This window comes from Ailuropoda melanoleuca, chromosome 3 (assembly GCF_002007445.2).
Source record: "Ailuropoda melanoleuca isolate Jingjing chromosome 3, ASM200744v2, whole genome shotgun sequence".
Classification (NCBI taxonomy): Eukaryota; Metazoa; Chordata; class Mammalia; order Carnivora; family Ursidae; genus Ailuropoda; species Ailuropoda melanoleuca.
The window spans coordinates 93,383,987-93,411,719 of NC_048220.1; the positions used below are offsets into that span (position 1 = coordinate 93,383,987).

The window sequence follows — 27,733 nt, forward strand, 5'->3', positions numbered from 1 at the left end:
CTTATTCAAAAATCTCAGTAATTTATGATTTAAGATGACACCAAAGAAAGCTTTGGAGAGGAGGTATATCTAATTGTCTTTGAAAAGCTTGTCAAGATGAGTGTGTTTTTCCCTATAATTTACATTTTGATAAGGTCAACTTTCTCAGAAACGCTTCATTGTGCTGTGTATAAGTAACACTGAACAAATGGAAATACAAAAAAATGAAAGTGTCTCTACCTTAAGGAAAATTACTGCAGGTCTTACTTTCAGACTTCGTATACCTGCAACATAAGAAGAAAGACATTCAAGAGTTATTTACATTATGTAAAAAATAGTATTCTTCAAGTAAGCAAAAACTGAGACATGGCACTCTCTTCTCAGCAGACATCTATATCTAATTAAAAAAAATAAAAGATATCATCAGAGTTGTTCCATTTGAGTAAGAATAAAATAAACAGAAAAATACTAAGTTAATGAAAATAATTAGGGTGGTCATGAGATGGAAACATCTAGACATGCAGCATAAACCAACCTGAGCCTCTAAGATGATTTTCAGGTATGTGGTATAGGATAATCCATAGTACAAAGTAATTTTTCTTACCATCAATATTAACTTGTCTTTCTGCATAGCCATATCATATAATGGGATTCACCATTGCTTCTTCTATATTTTATTTTAAAAATATAAAAAAAGTTATATATAATTTGCAATGCTAATGTTGGAATATTTAAGATATTGTGTAGCATTCAGTCACTATTCAATTCATTCTCATATAACAGCAAAAGTAATAATTACATAGAACTTTGTGGTTTACAGAGCATTTTCATAAAATGCATATATTTATAAACAAACCCAGTGAAAAGCACAGGCACTTAGGAAAACGGCTTGGCAAAAGATGATATTGACCTCTGAGAAGAAACAAATGTGGTAATCTCTGAGACTGCCTCGGCTAGGGAAAGTTAACAGGTTGTGGTACAGAAAAAGCAAACCTGGTGAGACTGTGGTCAGGTCTACCTGAGTTGAAGGAGACAAAAGTGGAAGCTTAGGGAAGCAAAGATGGCTAGAGTTTGCAGGGCAGAATAGCATAGAGGAAAGAGATCCACAGAGGTAGAACTCTAAAGATCTTCTGAGGGTCCCCTTTGCATAATCAGTTGATCAGTGCATGCCTATGAAGGTATTATCCACAGCCAGAAAAAAAGCATCTGAAGGTTAAAAGGGAACCATGCCCCCTATTCAATAGGATTAAGAATAGTGACTGCTGCCATTAGCCAAGGTGGAAAACCTCATAACTTGAGGAATGTTGGTTAGAATACTAAAAAAGGTCTTGCCTCAGTAGGAAAGAAAATAAACCCTAAAAGAAATGCAGTTTTTATCCCATCTAACAAAGTTGAAAAGCAAGACCCAAAAAGATCAAGTTGTTTCCAAATAACTTAACCAAGTCCTGAACAAAGCTCAAGGACATTTATAAGAATTTACGTAGGATATAAAAATATGCAGCAACCAATAAAGTTGTCAATATCTTGACCAAGTATAAAAGATCAAAGGTGCTCACAATTAATTCCATTTAATCATTAAAAAAAGAAGAAAGTGATTCTTCTATTTTGCAGTTCACCAAATTCAATTGCTTTGTGAAATGTCAACACACTAAGAAACTCACTGTTTCAAGAAAAATATTCAGACGGTTATACCACTGTTCAAAAAGAATGTGTTTTCCTAGTGATAGTATTTATTCCTCTAAATTTTGTTTGCTTGGTTTAAATAACACAAACAGGTCACCACAATTTTATTTTTTAAGTGTTTATTTAAGAACATATTATTTTTTAAGGAAATATTTGAAACCTAGCTCCCCGCATCAAAGTGTAAACAGAACTAGTACTGGGGGGAAAAAAAAAGAGGCAGAAGAGATGGCAAAAAAAGAAAACCACTTAAGGACTTATAATTTACAAAGAATGGTACTAGACATCATAAATTCAATATTTACACAATTCCCAGAGTAACTTCCTAATCTTTCATACCACGATTCAGGTGACTTCCACAAGTAACTATTAGTGTTGGTTCTGTGATTAATACAACAGATTAATAATAGTTAATGTCCTTTTCTATGTAGTTCAAGCACTCTATTTTTAATACAACACATCAAATAAATGCATCCCTAGGCACAATTCATAGTATGACTTACTTCTAAAAAAAAGTGCATGAGTCCAAAAAGTAAGTACAAAAAATATTAGAAAATATTTTACATTGAAGGAAAAATATAACCATAACATATCAAAATTTATGGGATGCAGCCAAAGCATTCCTTAGAGGAAGAGTCACAGCATTAAAATGACTGTATCAGAAAATAACAGAAGTTTCAAATTAATTATCTGTGCTTCCACCTTATGAAATTGGGGGGGGGGGGGGATAGAAAACTAATACCAAAGCAAATAGCCAAAAGAAAACAATAAAGATAAGTGCACAAGTCAGTAAAACCAGAAAAGCTGCACAGGAAATTCAATGAAAATAAATGTTATTTTGTTCTTTTCTGGTTTTTTTTCAGATTTTTGTGTTTTTTTAAGAGCAGTTTTAACTACAACAAAATGACTGGAAGGTACAGTGATTTCCAATATAATCCTTACCCCAAAACATGCGTAGCCTCCCCGTTATCAACATCACTCATCAGGATAGCACATTTTTTTTCTAAGTATAAACTACACTGACACATCATAATTACCCATAGTTTACTTTAGAGTTCACTCCTGGTATATATCCCATGAATTTGGACAAATGTATAATGGCATATATCCATTATTATAACATCAACAGAGTATTTTCACTGCCTTAAAAATCTCCTGTGCTCCACTAATTCATCCCTTCTTCTGCCCATCCTCAACAACCGTAGATTTGCCTTTCCAGAAAGTCATATGATTGGAATCATACAGTATATATATTTTTTTCAGACTGTCTTCTTTCACTGTGTAATATGCATTGAGGGCTCCTCATCTCTTTTCATGGCCTGATAGTGTTAACTAATGTACCACAGTTTACCATTCACCTACTGAAGGACATGTTGGTTGCTTCCAAGTTTTTGAAATTATAAATAAAGCTGGTATAAACCTCTGTGTGTAGGTTTTTGTGTAAACATTAGTTTTCAACTCCTTTGGGTAAATACCAAGGAGTGCAATTTCTGGACTGTATGATAACAGTATTTCAAGTTAGTTGGGAAACTGACAAACTGTCTTCCAAAGTGACTGTACCATTTTGCACTACCCCTAGTAATGTCTGAGAGGCCTTGTTGCTCCACATTATCCCCAGCATTTGGTATTGTCAGTGTTCTGGATTTTGGCCATTCTAATAAGTACACAGTGATTTCTTGTTGTTTTAATTTGTATTTTCATGATCACATATAATGTGAGACATATTTTTATATGCTTATTTTCAATCTGAATATCTTCTTTGGCAAGCTGTTTGTAAGGTCTTTGGCCCATTTTTTAATCATGTTGTTTGTTCTTATATTGTTGAGTTTTAAGGGCTTTTGTATAATTTGGAAAACAGTTTTTTCAGGTATGTCATTGGAAATATTTTCGACAGTCTCAATATTTTCTGGTTCTCTTGACATTGTTTTCGTAGAGAACTCTTTATGAATTTTAATGAAGTCCAACTTAACAATTATTTCTTTATGGATCTTGCTTTTGGTATTGTATCTAAAAAGGCATCATCAGGGCACCTGTGTGAAACAGTCGGTTCTGTGGACGACTCTTGGTTTGGCTCAGGTCATGATGTCAGGGCCATGAGATAGAGCCTTGCATTGGGCTGTGTTCTCACCATGGAGTCTGCTAAAACTCCCTCTGCCCTCCCCCCATGCTCTTTCTCTCTAAAATAAATAAATAAATAAATCTTGAAAAATAAATAAATAATAAATAAAAATAAAAAGGCATCACCATGTGCAAAATCATCTAGATTTTTCTCCTGTGTTAAATCTTTTAGGAGTTTTACAGTGCTTTGTTTTATGTTTAGGCCTATGATCCATTTTAAGTTAATTTTTGTAAAGACTGTAAAGTCTGCATCTAGATTCTTTTTTTTTTTTCTTAATGTGGACATCTAGATGTTCCAGCACCATTTGTTGAAAAAAGGACCTTTGCTCCATTGTTTCCTTTGCTCCTTTGTCAGAGATCAGTTGACTACATTCGTGTGGGTCTATTTTTGGGTTCTCTATTCTCTTCCACTGAACAATTTATCTATAATTTTGCCAATAACACACTGTCTTGATTCCTACAGCATTACTGTAAGTCTTAAGGTTGGGTACTGTCAGTACTCCAACTTTGTTGTTCTCCTCCAACATTTTCTTGACTATTGTAGGTCTTTTGCCTCTCCATAAAAGCTTTAAAATCAATATCCATAAAATAACTTGCTTGGGATCTTGATTGGGATTGCACTGAATATGTAGATCAAGAAAAACTGACATCTTGATAATATCGAGTCTTCCTATTCATAAACATGAAATACCTATCCATTTATTTAATTTTCTTTGATTTCAAAAAGACATTTCTTCAAAAGATCAATTAAATTGATATGCCTCTAATCAAACTGCCCAAAAATATACTCCCACATAAATGACTGATTTTTCAACAAAGGCAGCAAGGCACAGCAATGGAGAAAAGAACCTTTTAAAAAATTGGAAATATGACAAAAGTACATCAATCCATGCCTCATATCAAGTGCAAAGATTACCTCACAATGAACCACAGACCTTAATATAAAATTCAAAATTATAAAATTTCTAGAATGCAATACATGAGATAATTTTGTGACCATGAGTTAGGCAAAGATTTCTTTGACACTGCACTAAAAGTACTATCCCTAAATGAAAAAAATATAATTTTGGACTGAAAATTATGAACCTGTGCTCTTTGAAAGAGATTAAATAGAGAGTAAAAAGACAAATGCTGTTTAGGAGACAAAACTTGCAAGCACATATATGAGAAAGGTCCTGTATCCAAATATATCAAGAACTGTTAGAATTCAATGTTAAAACACACACACACACACACACACACACACACACACACACACACACAGAGAACTAAATTTTAAAAATCAACAAGATTTTGAACAAACACTTCACTAAAGAATATATTTGGATGGAAAATAAACACATAAAGTGATGTTCAACATTATGAGTCATATGGAAAATGTCAATTAAAATTGCAATGAGAAATCACCACATATTGGAATGGCTAAAACAGAGATAAAAACAAAACACATACAATGTGAGTGTGCACATGTGCAGACTTTGCCACAGTGAGGATATGGAGGAACTAGAACTCTAGTTCTAGTTTGCATCGTGAAAATGCAAAACGGTACAGGCACTTTGGAAAAGTCTGGTGTTCTCTTATAAAATATATTCCACGTTTACCATTTATTCCTCAGTTCCATCACTAGGAATTTACCCAAGCTAATGTTTATAGCCATTATACTAATAAACAACCCAAATGTGTCTCAACACAAGTGGATCTATATAATGCAATACTAGCCAGCAATAATGTGGAATGTATCACTGATACATGAAATAACATGGATGAATCCAAATGTATTACACCAAATGAAAGCAGCAAGACTCAAAAGGCTGTACACTGTAAGATTCCATATACGTGACATTCTGAAAAAAAGACAAAGTTATAGGGTCAGAAAACTAATCAGTGGTTTCTAAAGGCTAGGGTTAGAGGAATAGTTTCATTATAAAGAGGTACAAGAGAATGTTTGACTGATGGGACTGTTTTATATGATTTTGGTGGTGATTACACAACTGTAATGCCTCTGTTAAAGTCCTAAAACTAATAAATGTGGTGAATTTTAATGAACATAAACTTGTAACTTAATAAAAAAATAATAAGCAAAAACGTGACATTGTATAATAATTATAAATAAATGCAAATTACTATTAAAAATACCATTTAAAATAGTACCAAAAAGATGAAATATGAGGGATAACTTAACAAAATATGTGCAAAACCTGTTCAATGAACACTAGAAACCATTGCTGAGAGAAATTAAGGAAGGTATTTACCTAAGAGAATAGAAATCCACAAATATTGGAACAAGAAAGTTCCTAACAACTTTATTCCTAGAAGTCTAAAACTAGGAAAATAACCCAATAACATACCAAAGGTACACAACAAGGAACACTGAAAGAGACCCACACATATATAGATCCATGGTTTATGCCAAAATAACACAGTAGAGTAGTGGATAACAAAGATGTTTTCAAGTAACAGTGAGGGACATCTGGATATCACAAAGGAAGAAGGGAAAAAAAAACACCACTTATCCCCTACTGTATACAACAATCCATTCTAGATTAATTAAATACTGAAATACAAATATTACTACTACTACTATTACTACTACTAATAATAAAGTTTTTCTAGATGATAATTTAGGAAAATATTTTCATGATCTCGAGGTACTAAAACTTCTTACACAGGACCCAAAAAGCACTAATCCAAGAAAGAGTGATAAAATGGACTATATTAAATAATATTTCCATTCATCAAAAGACATTATTAAAAATGTTATTAAATGTTATTAAAAATAAGCTACACTGTGGGAAAAGATATTTGCAACACTTATTACCCCCAACAGGCTCATATCTAGAATATACAAATAAATCCTATATATCATAAGAAAATGAAGCCCTCCCCACCCACAAATTGCCAAGATAATTAACAAAAGATAGTATCCAAATGGCCAATAAACATTCAAAAGGTTAACTGTGTTAATAATCAGACCCATGCAAAGTAAAAAAAAAACCAAAAAACAAAACAAAACAAAAAAAACACTACTATTACTAAAACTCATTTCTCAACATAATTCCCCAGAAAGACCAAAATTTAAAAGTCAATGATGTCAAGTATCTGAAGTAAAGGAATTTTTCATATAACGGTAGAGGGAGTATAAACTGGTACAACCTACTTTGGAAAACAGGTGGGTACCAATTACTAAGTTTGAAGATATTAGCTTGGACTCAGCAATTCCACTCCTACTGAACAGATAGCATATCAAAAAATACATACAAAAATGTGTGAAAGCCCAAATTTATAAATAACTCAAATGTCAATTAACAGAACAATGTTAAAACAAATTTAATAAACGAATAAATGGATAAATGATGCTCCGTCGTAACTTCAAACTTAACATGTTTAAAAAGAAACTTGGCCTCTTTTCCTTCCAAATCAAGTGCCATACTGGACTGCCAAATTCTGCCCATGGCACCATCATGTGCTTCCAATTCTAACTTGAAATATATGCTCTTTATATTGTTGAAGCAGAAAAATTATATATTTTAGTATCTGAGGGATCATAGTTCTAAATCCAGCCTTTCCTTTACAATCTGTGTCCCTGTAAGCAAATTACCTAATTGACTCCCACCACTAGTGGCTACATCTGGTAAATGGAGACAAATACTACAATCTCTTAAAATTAAATGAAATAACAAATGTAAAAATTTAGCCCACAGTGCATATTTTTAAAATGTTGACTCCTGTTTTCTCTAAATACAATCACCGCTATATACAAACAGACCTTTTCTTTTTTTTTTTTTTTATTATGTTACGTTAGTCACCATACAGTACATCCATAGTTTTTGATGAAGTGTTCCATGATTCATACAAACAGACCTTTTCTAACATCAACTGTCTCTTTGTATTGTGTTTGAGAAAGAGTAAAAGAGCCCTGACAGCTCAGAAGGTATTACGGCACTGTCAACTAGGCTGGGTGTTCCCCTACTGGAGATCAGACCAGGCACTCTGTGACCATGATGAATCAAGAAAAACAAAACAAAAAAACTCCATAATCCACAATCCTGTCAGACAAAAACTAAAACTGTTCAAATAACAAAAATGACCTAATATCTCCTTACCCATGCTTATATTAGTGATTGCTGCCTCTTTACCAATTATGCCTTTAGAACTGTTTCACATCTCCTGCTTTTAAAATAAGAATTACTAGAATACTCAGTCAGAATTATTTCCATCTCCTTGGAGCCTTCTTCAAATCACCTAATACAAGCTCAAATCCTACCATAAAATCCCCCTAACACTCTCTTAACAGATGTTCCAAGCCCAGTGTGTGTAATCTCCCTCTTTGCAACAATTCAGTAAACCCAACTTTGACTCAGATATACCCTTGGTTGTCTTTGATTTGGGACCATGTCATCTCTCATATGTGGCCCCTCATTTAATCCATCTGTCACCCCTTTCCACGTGAGATATCTTTTCCTTCATGTACAAACTATTTTGGCAACCTAACTGGGATTTCTACATTTCCCTTCCTACCTCCAACCCATTCTAGAAACTGCTGAATATTAGTCCAAAAAAATCATCTTCCTAAAAAAATACTATTTATCAGACATCTAATTTTACATGTCCATTTTAATATTTAGTGAGTGAAAGGCTGTCAGTACTTGTTCTCTCAAGAGACAAAATACATCTTTTGTGCTTGTGAACCAATTGCGAGCTGTGATATATCTGGGTGTTCAGAGATAAAGTGCCAAATGCAGACCTGTAAATGGAAAAGCAATTTTCTCTTATGCTTCACATAATAGTGTGTCAAAATTCTCTAATTCCTTTGTTTTGTCTTAAATAAAGAAAGGTTAGGTTGCGAGTAAAAATTCTGTTTTGATAGCTTGAATCTCTGGAATAACCCCCAAAGGAATTAGCAGGAAGCAGATCTAGTCAAAGCAATGTTTAGAAAATAGAAGTTTATACCTTGTCATTATATTTCACATTTTCAACTAGACCTGCAATGAGAACACTACCTTCCTTTTTTTATTCAATAGATACTTTTCATTTGTGCTTTTTAAAAGTATTTTCAAAATTGTATTTTACATAACATGACACATAAATTGCACACTGTGGAAAGAATTGTCTGCCTCCCTGACTGAAACCATTTTAATCTCAAGAGTTTTATTATCTGTTAAAATCTATTTAAATATAGGCATTCAATTTTACATTACTTGACATTTATGGAGAAGCTATTTTACAGCAGCAAGTTTCTGAACAGACAAGATCACAACAAACAGTCATGATTATATGACATTCTAGATTAAAAAGTATGGGGAAAGAGTGGTCTGAATATCCTGGGCACTTCACATATATAAATATATGTAATAAAACTCTGGATGAGAGGTCTGCTAATACATTATATGTGTTTGACAACTACAATTATGACATACATAATAATAGTCTACCTACATATTTTTGCTGTATTTCAATATTAAATGAAGCTTTATTGTTTTGAATATTAGCTAAACTATTTAATATAAAACTGGAGAAAAGAGACATGCATTTGTAACGTGGAATAATCAGTTACTTGCAGACTGTTTTTTTTTTTTTAAGAAAATAACTAATTTCCCTAATTGAACTGGCTAGAAAGACAAAGAATCCTACTCTAATTATGCATGGTGATCTATCTATGGGCTAAAATATGATCTCAGCTTTTACTTCAATGATACAAAAATACAAATCATGGGCACAGTTTTAGATATCGAAAGATGTTTTTTTGGTAACACTTGCCCAAATTGCTAGCTTGAGGTAGGGTTGAAAAACACTGGGAAAATAAGCTCCACAATGAGGGTTTTCTACAACTGGCCTCTTGAGTCTGATGTATAACAATTGAAACTGGACTGTTCATGAATAAGAAAAGAAACAACTCGCCACAAGATTTTAAATTACACAAAAGAATATGCATGAAACTTCTATCCATCAAATGGCTACTGAAAAATGAGGTAATTACCTAAAATAATTTGCATGTTAAGAGCTAATGCAATATTATAAAGTCAAGTCCAGTTGTGAAAGCAATGCATAATTTCCTGATTAATGTCTTGTGCACAATATTCCTCCATGCTCAGTCAGAGCCTAAATAACAATATGGTCAATCAATCAAATATTAAAAAAAGATAACTAAGATAACCAATGAGTTCAGCTCTAATAAATCATGACTTGAACTCAGTGAATTTTAGAAATATGGAAATGAATTAAAATATATATCATTTTTAAGGCAATACATTCAGATTTTAATTGAAATGATTATAGATTTTTAGTGATTCAAGATTAGTGTGTGAAGGCAATTTTTTTTTTTAGTTTATAAAATGTCATCTATTAAGCTATTGAAGAAAACTTCACATTAAAATACCAAGTCTGTAACTAACAGCTCTGCCAAAAGTTATGATAAGAGCGATATTTACTCAGGAAGACTGAGAATGTCAGTGGAGTAATATGGCCAAATTTCCTACATGGATTATGAAACATTTCCCTTCTCAGTGCAAAGTGGAAACATTTCTTCTGAAGTAGAATTAATCTCCTCTGTCAGCTGAAGACAGGTGTGGTGATAAACAAAGGAGAAGCAGGTGAGGCAAAACTGCTCTAAAAGATACAAGGATCATAAGTAAGCTCTTATCAGTCACTTAACAAATTCAAATAGCCTTTCTTTCACTTTTCTACTATTCTCTTCTTGTGTAAATGGAGGCACTCTTTAAAATATTAAAGCTATTTATGGAACTTATTAAAAGGCAGAATTTTTCTCTCTTTGTTTGGTAGGTAGGGGAAAGGAGAGCAGAAGGAAGTTTTCTGAAAGCCAAGGTGCTTTTTGTTGTTGTTGGGAATAGGAAAATGATGAAAGGCAGTTCAAGAAAATGTGTTCATGATTATAATGACCCAGCCAGAAAACTGACTCTCCTTTTGCTTCTTCTCAAGAAAGCATTAATATATGGCAAGTGAAGAAACCAAGTTTGCAGGTCACACAGGCTATTCTGTCTGGGGCCCACAAGTTATTGGGACTTTCAACAAGTTACTGAACCACTTCCAAGCCTATTTTTTAACCTGAAAACTGGGGGCGGTAACGTAACACACACTACTGGGCAGTTGGGACTACTGACTAGAACCAGTATGAAACATTAGCACCAGTGCTAGACCAGTGGGTTGGCACCAATCACTTAGCCTAGTGACTGGTACTAGGAAATGTTGAATATACAGCACAGAATTTATCATCAGTGCTGTTTTTAAATCACTTATTTAACCTCTTATATACATTCCCTTATCTCTATAATGGAGAGATTAAGAGTACTCATCTATGGTATATTTGTTGTGAGAATTAAATGTATTAATACACCTACATTTCTTATAACAGTGCCTGACATATAACAAGAACTCAAAGGGTTAATAAATTAAACACTGGTTATCTACTTACTGATGTAGGAAAGAACTTTAGGGTTCAAAGCTGATGGCCAAGAAAGAATTCTTGAAACGTCTTTAGTGCAAAAAGTTGATTTCATTAAAGCACGGAGACAGGACCAGTGGGCAGAAAGCTGCACTACGAAGGGCATTCCAAGATGGTGGAGGAGCAGGAGCCCTAAAGTTCGTCTGGCCCCAGGAATTCAGCTAGAGAGCTACGAAACCATCCTGAATATCTATGAACGCAACTGGAAAACGAAGAAAAGAGTAGCAGAAACTCTATGAACAGAAAAGCAACCACTTTCTGCAACGAGAAAAGATAGCAGAGAAGTAGGGGACCCCTTTTTCAGCTGGTCCCCTGAGTCAAGCTGGTATCTACCAGAGCATCCTGAACACCCATGAAATCAGCCTGAGACACAAGAAGATACATCCGGAAATCTACAAAGGAACATCTCCAGCACTGAATATTGAGGGACGAAGCGGGGAGCCATGAATCCACACGCAGATATTGGAAGATAAACAGAAGGGGGAGGGAGCCAACGCGCTCAGGTGCAGGGAAGCAGTAGCCACTTGCACTGGGGAGTGGGCCGGACTTGCGGATTGGCACCAGCGAGAAAGCAGACTGAGACCATGAGCCTGGGAACGCCCATGCAACCAGACTGAAAACTGGAGCTCAGGAGAACTCACTAGAACCAGGCTAAAACCAGGAACTCACGAGTCCACGCGTGTCCAAACTGAAAACCAGAGCTCGGGAGCGCACACTCGAACTAGACTGAAAGAAAGAGCTCAGGAGCGCACGTGCAATAAGACTGAAAACCAGTGCTCTGGGGCACGTGAACCACACTGAAACAGGGAGCTCGGGAGCACGTGCGGGGCACCAGGGGTGGCTGGCGGTGTTAGAAGCACAAAAGACAGAGATGTGCCAGCCCAGGAAGTGAGTGGGGGAGAGCAGCTGTGGGGCGCACAACCCGGGATACTGCAGGGTTTTTAGAAGCACTGACAGAAACAGAGTTAAAGTGGCCAAGAGAGATCAGTGGAGAGTGGACTGCAATCTCTCTGTTCTGAGACAGAGGCTAGGATACGGCCACTACTGCTCTGACTCTCAGAAGAGTCACAGAAAACTGCCAGGGAAAGCCACCAGAGAACAAAAGCCTGGAAATACCAGCTCACATTGTGCTGATCCTGATCCCCCCTTGCAGGAGACAGGGCGACTCTACTCAAACAGGGTTGCCTGAGTATCAGCGCGGCAGGCCCCTCCCCCAGAAGGCAGGCTGAAAAATCAAGAAGCCCACATCCCTAAGGTCCCTATAAAACAAGTACACACTGCCTGGGTCCCGGTCAATAATTTGGGCTCTGGGCATCCCTGCAACCTCTCCTTATCAGAATGACAGGAGGAGAAATCCCCCCCAGAAAAGGAAAGATAATGAGTCTGTGGCCTCTGACACAGAACTGATGGATATGGATATAACCAAATTGTCAGAAATGGAGTTCAGAGTAACAATGATCAAGGTGATGTGTAGGCTTGAAAAAAAATATTAACGAAAATATTAACAAGAATATAGAATCTCGGGGCACCTGGGTAGCACAGCGGTTAAGCGTCTGCCTTTGGCTCAGGGCATGATCCCAGCGTTGTGGGATCGAGCCCCACATCAGGTTCCTCCACTATGAGCCTGCTTCTTCCTCTCCCACTCCCCCTGCTTGTGTTCCCTCTCTCGCTGGCTGTCTCTCTGTCAAATAAATGAATAAAATCTTAAAAAAAAAAAAAAAGAATATAGAATCTCTAAGGGCGGAAATGAGAGCAAATCTGTCAGATATTAAAAATGCTACAAATCAAATGCAGTCTAAACTAGATGCTCTGACGGCCAGGGTAAATGAGGCACAAGAACAAATTAGTGAATTGGGGGATGGGATGGTAGAAGAGAAAGTTAAAACAGAAACTTGGAACAAAAAAATCCAATCTCAAGAATATAGATTACGGGAGATTACTGACTCAATGAAACATTCCAATGTCAAAATCATCGGCACCCCCAAGGGGGTGGAAAAAGAGAGAGGTCTAGAAGAGATATTTGAACAAATTGTAGCTGCGAACTTCCCTAATCTGGCAAAGGAAACAAGCATTCATGTCCAAGAGGCAGAGAGGACCCCTCCCAAGGTCAATGAGAACAGACCTACACCACGTCACGTCGTAGTGCAATTCGCAAATATTAGATGAAAGGATACAGTATTGAAAGCCGTCAGGGGGAAGAAAATCCTTACCTACAGAGGAGAAAATATCAGAATAATGTCAGACCTGTCTACAGAGACCTGGCAGGCTAGGAAGGGTTGCCAGGGTATTTTCAAAGCTCTATCTGAGAAGAACATGCAGCCAAGGATCCTTTATCCAGCAAGGCTGTCATTCAGAATTGATAGGGAGATAAGGACCACCCAGGATGGGCAGAAACTGAAGGAATTCGTAACAACCAAACCAGCCCCACATGAGATATTAAGGGCGGTTCTATAAAAGTAAAAAGACCCCAAGAGTGATACAGAACAGAAATTTACAATCTATAGAAACAAAGACTTCACAGGCAACATGACATCATTAAAATCATATCTCTCAATAATCAGTCTCAATGTGAATGGCCTAAATGCTCCCATAAAACACTACAGGGTTCCAGATTGGATACAAAACATGACCCATCCATTTGCTGTCTACAAGAGACTCATATTGAACCTAAAGATACATCCAGACTGAAAGTGAAGGGATGGAAAACAATTTTTCTTGCCAATGGACCTCAAAAGAAAGCTGGGGTAGCAATTCTCATATCAGACAGATTAGATTTTAAACTAAAGACTGTAGTTAGAGATACAGAAGGACACTATATCATTCTTAAAGGATGTATCCACAAGTGGATATGACAATTATAAATATCTATGCCCCCAACAGGGGAGCCGCTAGATACACAAGCCAACTCTTAACCAGAATAAAGAGAAATATAGATAATAATACATTAATAGTAGGGGACCTCAGCACTCCACTCTCAGCAATAGACAGATCACCTAAGCAGAAAATCAACAAAGAAACAAGAGCTTTGAATGATATACTGGACCAGATGGACATCATAGATATATACAGAATACTACACCCCAGAACAACAGAATACTCATTCTTTTTGAATGCACATGGAACTTTCTCCAGAATAGACCATATAGTGGGTCACAAAAGAGGTCTCAACTGATACCAAAAGACTGAGATTATTCCCTGCATATTCTCAGACCACAATGCTTTGAAACTGGAACTTAATCACAAGGAAAAATTTGGAAGAAACTCAAACACTTGGAAACTAAGAATCATCCTGCTCAAGAATGATTGGGTAAACCAGGAAATTAAAAATCAGTTTAAACAATATTTGGAGACCAATGAAAATGAAAACACATTAATCAAAAACCTGTGGGAAACTGCGAAGGCAGTCCTAAGGGGAAAATGCATAGCCATCCAAGCCTCACTCAAAAGACAGAAAAATCTAAAATGCAGTTTTTATATTCTCACCTCAAGAAGCTGGAGCTGGAACAGAAGAACAGGCCTAAACCATGCACGAGAAGGCAGGTGATCAAGATTAGAGCAGAGATCAATGAAACCAGGAGCACAGTAGAGCATATCAACAGAACTAGAAGCTGGTTCTTTGAAAGAATAAATAAGATCGATAAGCCACTGGCCAGACTTACTCAAAAGAATAGAGAAAGGACCCAAATTAATAAAATTATGAATGAAAGAGGAGAGATCACAACAAACACCAATGAAATAGGAAGATCATTAGAAACTTTGATCAACAGCTTTATGCCAATAAAATAAACAACCTGGAAGAAATGGATGCCTTCCTGGAAACCTATAAACTCCCAAGATTGAAACAGGAAGAAATTGATTATTTAAACAGACCGATTAATTATGAAGAGATTGAAGCAGTGATCAAAAACCTCCCTAAAAACAAGAGTCCAGTGCCTGACGGATTCCCCAGGGAATTCTACCAAACATTTAAAGAAGAAATAATACCTATTCTCCTAAAGCTTTTTCAAAAAACAGAAACAGAAGGAAAACTACCAAACTGATTCTATGAGGCCAGTGTTACCTTGATCCCCAAACCAGGCAAAGACCCCATCAAAAAGAAGAATTATAGACCGATTTCCCTGATGAATGTGGACGCCAAAATTCTCAACAAGATCCTAGCTAAAATGATCCAACAGTACATTAAAAGGATTATCCATCACTACCAAGTGGGATTCATCCCTGGGATGCAAGGGTGGTTCAACATTCGCAAATCCATCAGTGTGACAGAACATATCAACAAGAAAAGAGTCAAGAGCCATATGATCCTCTCGATGCAGAAAAAGCATTTGACAAAATACAGCATCCTTTCCTGATTAAAACCCTTCAGAGTGTAGGGATAGAGGGCACATTCCTCAATTTCATAAAAACCATCTATGAAAAGCCTACAGCGAATATCATTCTCAATGGGGAAAAGATGAAAGCCTTTCCCTTAAGATCAGGAACACGACAAGGATGCTCACTCTCGCCATTATTGTTCAACATAGTACTAGAAGTCCTTGCAACAGCAATCAGACAACAAAAAGGGATAAAAGGTATCCAAATCGGCAAAGAAGAAGTCAAACTGTCTCTCTTTGCAGATGACATGATACTCTGTAGAGAAAACCCAAAAGACTCCACCCCCAAACTACTAGCACTTATAGAGCAATTCAGTAATGTGGCGGGATACAAAATTGATGCTCAGAAATCAGTTGCATTCCTATACACACAGTGAGACTGAAGAAAGAGAAATTAGGGAATCCATCCCATTTACAATAGCACCAAAAATCATATGTTATCTCAGAATTAACTTAACCAGAGAAGTAAAGAATCTATAGTCTAGAAACTACAAATCCCTCTTGAAAGACATTGAGGAAGACACAAAAAGATGGAAAAATATTCCATGCTCATGGATCGGAAGAATAAACATAGTTAAAATGTCTATGCTACCCAGAGCGATCTACACTTTCAATGCCATCCTGATCAAAATACCAATGACATTTTTCAAAGATCTGGAATAAACAGCCCTTAAATTTGTGTGGAACCAGAAAAGTCCCCGAATCGCCAAGGAATTGTTGAAAAGGAAAACAAAGCTGGGGGCATCACGTTGCCGGATTTCAAGCTATACTACAAAGCTGTGATCACAAAGGCAGCATGCTACTGGCACATAAACAGACACATAGACCAATGGAACAGAATAGAGAACCCAGAAATGGACCCTCGGCTCTTTGGGCAACTAATCTTTGATAAAGCAGGAAAAAACTTCCGGTGGAAAAAAGATAGTCTCTTCAATAAATGATGCTGGGAAAATTGGACAACTATATGCAAAAGAATGAAACTTGACCACTCTTTCACACCATACACAAAAATAATCTCCAAATGGATGAAAGACCTCGATGTGAGATAGGAATCCATCAAAATCCTAGAGGAGAACATAGGCTGCAACCTCTTTGACATTGGCCACAGCAAATTTTTTCATGACACATCTCCAAAGGCAAGAGAAACAAAAGAAAAAAAAATGAACTTTTGGGACTTCATCAAGATAAAAAGCTTCTGCACAGCCAAGGAAACAGTCAAAAAAACTAAGAGGCAGGCCACGGATTGGGAGAAGATATTTGCAAAGGACACTACAGATAAAAGACTAGTATCCAAGATCTACAAAGAACTTCTTAAACTCAATACACAGGAAACAAATAATCAAATCAAAAAATGGGCAGAAGATATGAACAGACACTTTTCCAATGAAGACATACAAATGGCTAACAGACACATGAAAAAATGTTCAAAATCATTAGCCATCAGGGAAATTCAAATCAAAACCACACTGGGATACCACCTTACACCAGTTAGAATGGCAAAAATGGACAAGGCAGGAAACAACAAATGTTGGAGAGGACATGGAGAAAGGGGATCCCTCTTACACTGTTGTGGGAATGCAAGTTGGTACAGCCACTTGGGAAAACAGTGTGGAGGTCCCTTAAAAAATTAGAAATTGAGCTAACCTATGATCCAGCAATTGCGCTAATGGGTGTTTACCCCAAAGATACAGACGTAGTAAAGAGAAGGGCCATATGCACCCCAATGTTCATAGCTGCATTGTCCACAATAGCCAAATCATGGAAGGAGCCNATTGTCCACAATAGCTAAATAGTGGAAGGAGCCGAGATGCCCCTCAACAGATGAGTGGATTAAGAAGATGTGGTCCATATATACAATGGATTATTATTCAGCCATCAGAAAGAAGATTACCCAATATTTGCAGCAACATGGCCAGGACTGGAGGAGATTATGCTAAGTGAAATAAGTCAAGCAGAGAAAGACAATTATCGTATGGTTTCACTCATCTATGGAACATAAGAANGAAATAGGAAGATTGGTAGGAGAAGGAAGGGAAGAATGAAGGGGGGATAAACAGAAGGGGGGATGAACCATGAGAGACTGTGGACTCTGGAAAACAAACTGAGGGCTTCAGAGGGGAGGGAGTGGGGGATTGGGATAGACCAGTGATGGGTATTAAGGAGGGCACATATTACATGGTGCACTGGGTTTATATGCAAATAATGAATCATGGAGCATTGCATCAAAAACTGGGGATGTAGTGTATGGTGACTAATATAACAAAATAAAAATTATAAAAAAAAGAAAAAAAGAAAGCTGCACTGGGGTCATGGGGAGTGGCCCATTATATACTTTCAAGTTGGGTGGGGGTTAGGGATAGCGTAAGTCTCTAATTAATTTTGGAAGCAAGTTATCCAGGACCTTGAGACAGCTAGCTATTGTTGGGAAAATGTCATTTATTACCTTCCTAATAAAACCTTAGTCATGAGACCCTTCAGATGTATATCGGTGGGCCATATGCTTGGGGGATGATTGCCAACACATATCTTGGGGGGTAGAGATAAAGGAAGTTCCCAAAAGGATTTTTATATGTTAAAGTAGACTTACAAGAACCCAGTGGGGGGTATGGGGAAGGTCAGTCTAAGATTGCCTTTTGCCCTCAGCAATATATTATTATTGAGGCAGCTGAGCTCCTAGGGGAATGTTTGCCTGTTTTAAGGGCTTGTCAATGGGCCGTAGGTAGTAAGGGAATTTAATAATTTTTCTTCTGCCTTTGTTTCCAACATCGCTTACTACCTATATGCAGTCGTTCAAGCTCAAATTAATTAAAATTAAATAAAATTTAAAATGTCACATGAATCACACTTCAAGTGCTCAAAAGGCACATGTGGCTATTGTCTCTTGTATTGGACAATCAGATATTTCTATCACCTCAGAAAATTCTATTGGGTAGTGATAATAGATATGTCCTTAAAGATGTGCAGGAACAAATGACCATTCATACTTACTGTTAGCCAGTGAGTGAGGTGCACAGGATGGAATATAATATAGACAGTTTATAGAAGATGATTAACTTGTACCTTACATAACTTCATAATATTTCAGGTTGTTTTAGGTGTGCCTTCTTTACATTGAGGCATGTATTGTTTCAAGAAAAAATTTAAATTGTGAAATAACAATTATGAACACTAAACTTTACATCAGATTAACTCTAGTTAACAAGGAAAGATATTCACACTGCCAATTCAAAAGCAATGTACGATGCAGAATTTACTTGTAACAACTTCATTAAAAAAAAACAACTATAAATATGACTTTAAGTGATGTCCCAATGTAACAAAACTTTTCAGGGATTTGGCAGAATAAATGCTTGCAACTGTGGTGACTAAGACTTTTCAAATTTTGTCAAGATTGAAATAGTCTCATAAGTCACATGTAACTGCCACAAAGTTCTCAGCAATTATATAAGAACAGGTTTATTTAATATTTATTAACCAATCATATCAATAACAAGAAGCAATTATATCACCAATTTCCCAAGTGACAAGGACTTCCCTAATTTCAAAACTCTGTGCTCATTTTTTCACATTCTTCACCTCTTTGGCCCTAGATTTCTTGGGAATATTTGATTCTAATAACTATTCTTTAATTTTGGAAACACAACATTTACCAGGTCCTCTTATATAATAATCACCCTGTTCTCCTTCCTCCTATACTATTCTTTCTCAAGAGTATTTCTGGTTTTCTATTCTACCATTCCTCAGTGTCTCACCCAGCATTTTATCATTGATTTTTTTCTTACTTCATTTTAATGCTCCTCTGAGTGATCTATGCTGCTCTCAATTTCAAATATCACCCACATACTGGTGGCACATTCTATGTCTTCAGTGAGAATTTTTCATTTAAATCCTAAACTTCTATTTCATTTTATTTTTATTTTCTGCATGCCCCATATACTCAAAGTCAGATTTTTTAAATATTTAATCTTTCTCTAGAGCTCTGTTTATAAAACAAATACATGTGCACACACGAACTTTTCCTTCATTTTACTTCTCACTAATGAAGACCTGATAATCTTGCAGGTTTATCTTATATTCTTTCTATTAAGTCATTAAATCATGCTCATTCTGCTTCATATAATAAATAATACGTACTCATCCCTCTCTCCAGATGCCTGCTTCCGTTCCTTTTATTTAGTCTCCCAGAATTCTTGTCTAAGCTACTACAATAATTTAGTAACCCATCTTACCTATTACCAGTTTAACCCCAAGATGCTACCAATATAATTTTCCTTAATCTCACACTTCTTTTGTATAACATGAAATTCTTTAATGACTCTCATCACTTACAGAGACTTTCAAAAACACTTCAGCATGCATGTAAGGTCCATTTTTATGAGTCCTGCTCACCTTCTTAGTTCAATTTCTGTCCTATCTTGTTATGTCCCTGAAGCCTGTCATTATTAAGGTATACTTACTATTCCCCAAGTGTGCTATATTCTCTCATGCTTCCAAAATCCATCGTATTCCTCTTTGCTCTACCTGGAATCTTGCCAATCTTTCTTAGTTCCTTGAAAAATTCAAAGTACTTAAGACTCAGAAGCAACATCTCATTTTTTGGTGCATTTTCCTCATACTTCTTTCACCCTCCTCTTCCATGAAGAATTCAGGTTCTGAATCTCACAGCACTTACTTTAATGGATTATAAAGGAAAAACATCTGTTTGAATCTTTTTGAGATTTCTAAATGTTTCACTCTTAGCATAATATCTATAATGGGTAGATGTTAATATGTCATGCATGGCAGTCCCTCAATTATATTTAGTTAAATTATTCATTAAATAAAGTGTTATTGTAAAATGCTATAAATAAAAATGGTGAGAATTATAAAAATTACTGAAAATAACAGGACAATATTGAGAAAAAATATTATAATATCAGAAGTTTCATTACTTCCTCCTCTGTGAAATACTATCACTCATCCACTAATCTCATGGATTTCCTCTTGTCTTATTGGCTTTTCTTTCTCAGTCTGCTTTGTGAATTCCTCTTTATATTTGGACCCTTGAATACTGGAATAGCCCAAGACTAAGATTTTATATTTAAATCTCTTCTCTTTATTTGAACACCCCTAGAGATCTCATGCAATCTCGTTACTTTCAATGTCATTGCTATTCTGAAGATTCTTGGTTTGGATACCTATGCTACACTCCAGACTTTATATTCAGCTCCGTGATACTCAATGCTACTCAGCGTTATTCTGTCGAAGTTCACAAGTTAAAAGCAGAGACCCTTATCTCCCCCACCAAAATGTGCTCTACAACCTAAAAAATTACAATTCTATCTTTCCAATTATTTAAGGCCTCAAAACTTCAAGTAATTAATTCTTTTAGGAAGTCTTGTTAAATATATCCTCAGAAAATATGCAGAACTGACCCTGCCCCATGACCTCCACTGCTATAATCTTGTCCAAGCCATCATCCTCTCTCACCTTAATTAGTGTAGAAGCACGTGAAGTGGTCTCCGTTTTTTTCTGCTCATTGACCCCCTGCCCTCTTCAATCTAGTCCCAATATAGCAATCAAAATAATTCTGATAAAATGTAAGTCAGATCTTCTTGCTCTTCTGCTCATAACCCTCTCTTGGCTTTTCAAGTCACCTACAGTAAAAACCGATATCCTTACATTGACCTACAAAATCCTTAAAGATCCCTGCTACATGTTTGACCTTGCCTTCTACTTTTCTTCACCCATTCATTTCTAGCTTTCTGGCCTTTTTGGTATTCTTTGAATGGACCAGGCATACACCTACCTTCGGGCATCTGTACTTTCTGTTTCCTCTGAGAAACTCATGTTTCAGATACTAACATCACTCACTGTACTTCTCTTACCTCCTTCCTGTTTACCATACTATTTAAAATGGAAATTGCCATGCTTCTGAGTTCACTTTAAAACTGTTTTTTGGGACGCCTGGGTGGCTCAGTCGGTGAAGCATCTGTCTTCGGCTCAGGTCATGATCCCATGGTCCTGGGATCGAGTCCTACATCAGGCTCCTTGCTCATCAGGGAGCCTGCTTCTCCCTCAGCCTGCCCCTCCCCCTGTTTGTTCACTCTCTTTATCTCTCTCTCTGGCAAATAAATAAATAAAATCTTTAAAAAAAAAAAACTTTCTTCACAATAACTATCGAGAAACATATTATATATTTAATTATTAATTTTTGTTTGTTTATTGCTTTCTTAACCCTGTAGAAAGGTATATACAGGATAGGGGTTTTTACTGGTATATTTTTAGTGCTGAAAACAGTGCTTAACATATGGTCATCGATAAATATTTGTTAAGTCAATGAATGGCTATAACTAATAAGTGATTTGGGAAATAAAACTAATGAATAAGGTGGAAAAAATTGGAAAGCATATCAGGATGGAATATAATGAAAATGATAAGCACATATCTTTTTTTCAAAAAAAGTTTATTAAGTGAAATAAAACATGTAATGAAACGTTTCCTAATGAGTGGTCCAGTAAACCTTATAGACTTTTGAAAAATAATCATTCTTATTCTGAATAAAGCAGATAATATTGCTAAAAGATAATTAGCTTCCCTTATACCTGAGCTCTCAGACTCCTTGAAATATTACTATATAAAATGGAACATAACACAGTATTTCCATAATTATTTGACTAAACTATTTCTGAACTTCTGTGAAAAGGAGGGTCTTACAGTTTTATGGTTTGAGGAGATGACTTTTGAGAAATGCCAGGGAGGATGGAATATTGTATATGAGTTATAGTTCTGTCCCAATATGCTAAAATAAAAAATGTTGTGATAAGTGAGCCTGGAAAACTAGAAAGCTGGTGAAATGATCATTAATGTCAAGTAATAATTTGTATTGTCCTATTGTCATCATATAGTCTGGAAAAGTCAAGGGCTCTGTGGATGATTAGTAGTATAAAACAAGATGCAATCATACTGCATAAAAAATTAAGACTTGTGAGGCTTAGTAAAAATATTATAGTTTCATCATTTTTGTTTACATCAAGGAGAAGAATAATGACATTTTCTTTAATTCTACAGAAATACTATTTATTGCAACTACTAGACATGTATTTCCATACATTTTTCATCTAGAGGTCATAAGAAGTCCTAGAAAAGATCATCCTACCACAATTATTGAAAGACTGTAGCATGGCAAAACAGTAAGAACTAAGGATTTGGAATCAGAATATTTCTCTAAATGTTCAGATAGATATGAGCAATGAAGTGTTATTATCCACACCTACAACTCCACTGGGAAAAAAGCTGAGGTTTAAGAATATAGTTTTAGAGCACTCCATCAGAAGTCAGTGTCAAAAACATGATTAATGCATAACCCTTTGATATCTAATAATTTGGTTCATCATCTTTAGTTGATTTATTTGTCTAATACAGTTACAATTAAGACCATGCCAGGCATGTAAACTCACATTTAAATAAGTTTATAAAAAGACAAATAAAAATTACGCTGGTTATATGAATTGCAAATTAGAATATCTCTATGTCAAAAAGGTCACAGTTATGATTATATTGTTTTCTCTTTGCCTTAAAAGTTTACATTTTAATAAAGACTAAATGGTATCTTTCTGTAACTTAGAAGAATGATGAAAAACTAAAGTTTCTATTTATGCACATATATCTTTGTCTAATTGTTCACACTTCATCTTAGTATGATAAATTCACTAATTATTAAAATTCTGAAAATCAGGATTTCTCCTATTCTATATAAAGTATAAAGGGAATAGAAATTATGTGCTAACTTTATATATCAATGAAACTGTTATTGAAAAAAAAAACTTTTATTTCTCTCCTTGAAATAGGTGTCAAACTTTATATATTGTTTAAAAAGGAAATCTACATTTCACATTTTTTTAAAATAATATAAGCTAGCTAACAAGAGTTGTTATGTTTATAATTTTTCATTCTATTGTCAAAGAATTCCTGGGGATATTTTCTGCTCAAGATATCCCTAATAACTTACTTGAAATACATATGATTTCAATAGTTTAAGGCAATAATTTGTTTCATTGTGAATATTTAAGAAAATATTTTTTCTCATTGCACAAAACCCCTAATTTTATGGGCTCCACGAGAATTTGTGTAATGTTTATAAGCAGGGACATATGATAAGAATGGCACCCAAAATTAATGTCCCTAAATTAAACTTGGCATCATAAATATACTACTATGAATATTGTGTATTCACCTTAACCCTCAAAAGAGTCTGATAATAACAAAAAAAACATAATTACAAAGGCAAATACTTACAAAGCGTTTGCTATACACACATTGTTTTGAATACCTTCTGCATAATATCTTATTTAACCCTCACAATAATATCTATAATTATTATCTTTGTTTGACAGGGAAGGAAATTCATGTAGAGTTTAAGAAGGAATTTGCTCAAGGTCACACAACTATAGAGTGGAGATTTCAGGAACTGAAAACAAGTAATTCAATTCTAGGATCCATGATCTTAACCAATAGATTGTACCACCTTCCTGTTGGTTAAGTCGAACATGTCTTGCACATGAAACTAAGCCTCGAAACATTAAGTCTCAAGTCAGGATTTGAACTGAAGTTCTTTGAGTAAACTCCTACAATATGGTCTTATAGCATTGATGTGTACCAATTTTCTTCTCCCCTGGGTGAGCTATTTTTTGTAATCTTTTATAATCTTCGATCATAAAAAAGTTACTAGTTCTAGAATATGAGTTAAGGTAGAAATTAAATATGGCATATGAACTTCAGCTCAGTTAAACTGGTACAAGTTTCCTAGGTTGTTTTCTTTTCGAGGGGGCTGGGGTCAGTGCAGGGAAATAATATTTATTTAAAATTTACTATATATTGAATCTATACTGATATCATGATATATAATTCAGGTTTTTTTAAGATTTTATTTATTTATTTGAGAGAGAGATAGAATGAGAAGGGGGGAAGGGCAGAGGGAAAGGGAAAAGCAGACTCCCCACTGAGCAGGGAGCCCCATATGGACTCAGTCCCACGACCCTGGGATCATGACCCGAGCCCAAGGCAGACACTTAACCAACTGAGCCACCCAGGCACCCTATAGCTCAGTTTAATTCTTAAAACAACCTCATGAGGCAATACTACTAACCCTATTTCGCCCAGGAGACTCTGAAACATGAGAAATTCAGTGTAAGAGAAGGATTACAGTTTGGTCTATTTGATATTAAAGAGATTCCTATATACCAAATTCAATGAAAGCACGATGGGGTTTCAAGCATATTGTCACACGCAAATATTTGCAGAGGCACTAAAAATAACATAAACTTTGGTAAATATGATACTATAAATCACCACAAGCACTTTTATACCATAAAAACTGACACCTTCTTTTAAATGTAATTTGATTAAAATGAGAAGCTGCTGTACTACATTACTGGTCTTGGAGATGGAAAGATTCAGTGTGACTTATCTGCTATCACACAGTGATAGAATTCAAACACAAGTTTATACTTTCCTAATTCATTATTATTTCCTACTTGAGTTAGGACAAAAACAAGGTGTGACTACTTCAGAAATAAATTCATTATCAATATTACCACCAATGCAAAGTTCTGGTAGAAGGGAATATTATGAAATTGCTCAATGAATATCATGGGTTCATTTGTTTATATGCAACATCTTGTGTGTTGTATTTCAAGTTTCTTAAACAACAGATATATTTCAGTTACAAATTTAAAAGAAAGGTTAGGAATCAATACTAGTTTTTGTATCTTAATACTCTAAACAATGCACTTTACTTTTTTAAATTTAAAAAGAATAATTGCCGAGCAAAAATGATTAAATAAAACTGGAAGGTTAAGTATTAAAAAGTGGCGTTACCATTCTTTTTGGTTACCATTCTTTTAAGGGTACAAGAGACTAACTTCTGAGACTCAATTTCCAACACAGGGAGGAGGATTCCCCAACACCAACAAACAAGTCTCAGATACCGGCAAGGGGTCTGAGAATTCAAGTCAATTCTGACACTAAGTACCTGGAGATAGTAGCAAATTCTGAGGTTAAGGGTTCAGTCCTACAAGACTGTACCTCCCTGCCCACCCCTGCAGATGTCAGTCACAAGCCTAGGTTGTTATCTGTGCTTTTGACAAACCAGATACAAGTTAAAGGTGCCCATGACCTCTTCCTTGGACCTCAGACACCTATCCAAAGTCCAGGTTGTTACTTGTACTTCTGACTGACTGGCTATAAATGGAAGTTCCCAGGACCTCCTCTTCAGGTTAAAATAATTTGCTAAGGAGGCTCACAAAATTCAGAGAAACATTTTACTTACTAGCTTACCGGTTTATTACCACAGGGTATATAACTCAGGATCAGCCACATGGAAGAGATGTATAGGGCAAGGTTTGTGGAAAGTTTGTGGAATTTCCGTGCTCTCTCAGAGCATGCCATTTTCCCTAAATCTCCATATGTTCACCAAACCAGAAGCTTTCCAAACCCTGTCCTTTTTGGTTTTTATGGAGGCTTCATAACATAGGCATAATTGATTAAATCTTCGGCCAGTGGCCACTGGCAATTGATTCAAACTTCAGCCCTTCTACCCTCCCCAGAGGTCCGGGTATGAGAATGAAAGTTCCAATCGTCCAAGGCACAGTTGACTACAGCCCCTATCTTTACATGCTTCCCAAAGTCACCTCCTTAACATACCAAAAACACCTTTATCATTCTCAACACTTAAGAAAATCCAAGGGTTTGGGGAGCTGTGAGCCAGAAACTGTGGACACAGACCAAATATACATGAAAAATATATTTTGGTCTCCTGAATAACTGAATACATATTTCTTATAAATCACAATATCACAACCATCATTTCCCTCAGGCTCTCATTTCTCATGTTTAATTACTGGTGTATACCATTACAGCACATTTTTACATAGTGTATACGTATTACATAGTTGTATTCAATATATTTCTATGTACATCTATATTGTATGATTTTTTTTTCAAAATAGAATCACACTACATATTGTTTTATAATTTGCTTTTATTTACCCAAAATATCTATCATGGATATACACGGATTATCCTCATTCTTCTTAACAGCTCTAGAGTCTTCCATAACACTTCAATTTTTCACTGTAAATAAATTGTTGCAATAAATATCTTTACATAATTGCCTGGTTGTAAGATTACTTCTAGAGTTTATGCAGCTTAAAATAATATGTACATCTCCTTCAACACCTGTACCCCCATCTTCCTCCCACAAAATAAAAATTTTCTTTAAAAAATGTGGAGTTCTTAAGAAGTAATGTTCACTTGTTCACAATTTTAACCTTGACAAGTATAGTTAATTATTCACTATCACTAGTTCTTTATCAGCAAAATAGGGATAACAATAGTACCTATGTCTTCACCTTGTTGAGAAGATTACATTATTAGAACAATTCCTTTCACTTAGTAAGGGCTCAACTAACATCACCTATAAACTAAAATGATTGTTGAACATCTAGGATATGAATGTGAAGTGAAGTGGCCAACTTCCCTTTTTTTTTTTTTTAAATTAACAAAATGGCAAATAAAATTAAATAGTGCAAATTTGTTCTCCTGATATGAAATGACAATTTTATGATATACAAAATTCATAAAATTCTCTTTATTGCTTCTGAACCATGTATTTCTCTTTCATTGACTTACTAGTGTATTCTTGTACCATAACTGTACTATAAAACAGTGCCTTTTAGGGAATATAAATAAAACAAATAAAATATACCCATTACTATATCTAGCAATAATCACATGCACTTTGATGAACTTGTGGTGACATTTGGGTGTGAATAACCTTTAATACTCAGAATTATAAAATTAGGAGTAAATAGCAAACATGTCCATTTGCATATTTCATCTCATTCCACATCAATGATTTAAATACCTTAGTAAGCAGAAAGCTTCATTTGAGACATTTATTAACATACATAAAAAAGCCTTCCAATTGCACACATGCATGTGCATGTCTAGGTAACACTTTCAAAACTGTTAAATAAAGAAATTACTACCATCTTTTTTTAATGTGTATTTTCAGTTAAAGCCTTTTTGAAATGCCCATTCTGTACTGAGATTCACTTTTTTTTTTTTTTTTTTTTTTTTTTTT

At 35.4% G+C, this 27,733-nt stretch overlaps 1 long non-coding RNA gene across 1 annotated transcript in view; it reads right to left on the minus strand.

Annotated features, from left to right (window-relative positions):
• Nucleotides 1-231: 231 nt before the first annotated feature.
• LOC117801404 overlaps nucleotides 232-27,733 on the minus strand; it is a 107,766-nt gene continuing 80,264 nt past the window's right edge. The window contains exon 3 of the long non-coding RNA XR_004623898.1: nucleotides 232-263. This is a non-coding gene — a long non-coding RNA (uncharacterized LOC117801404). The remainder of the gene's footprint in view (nucleotides 264-27,733) is intronic.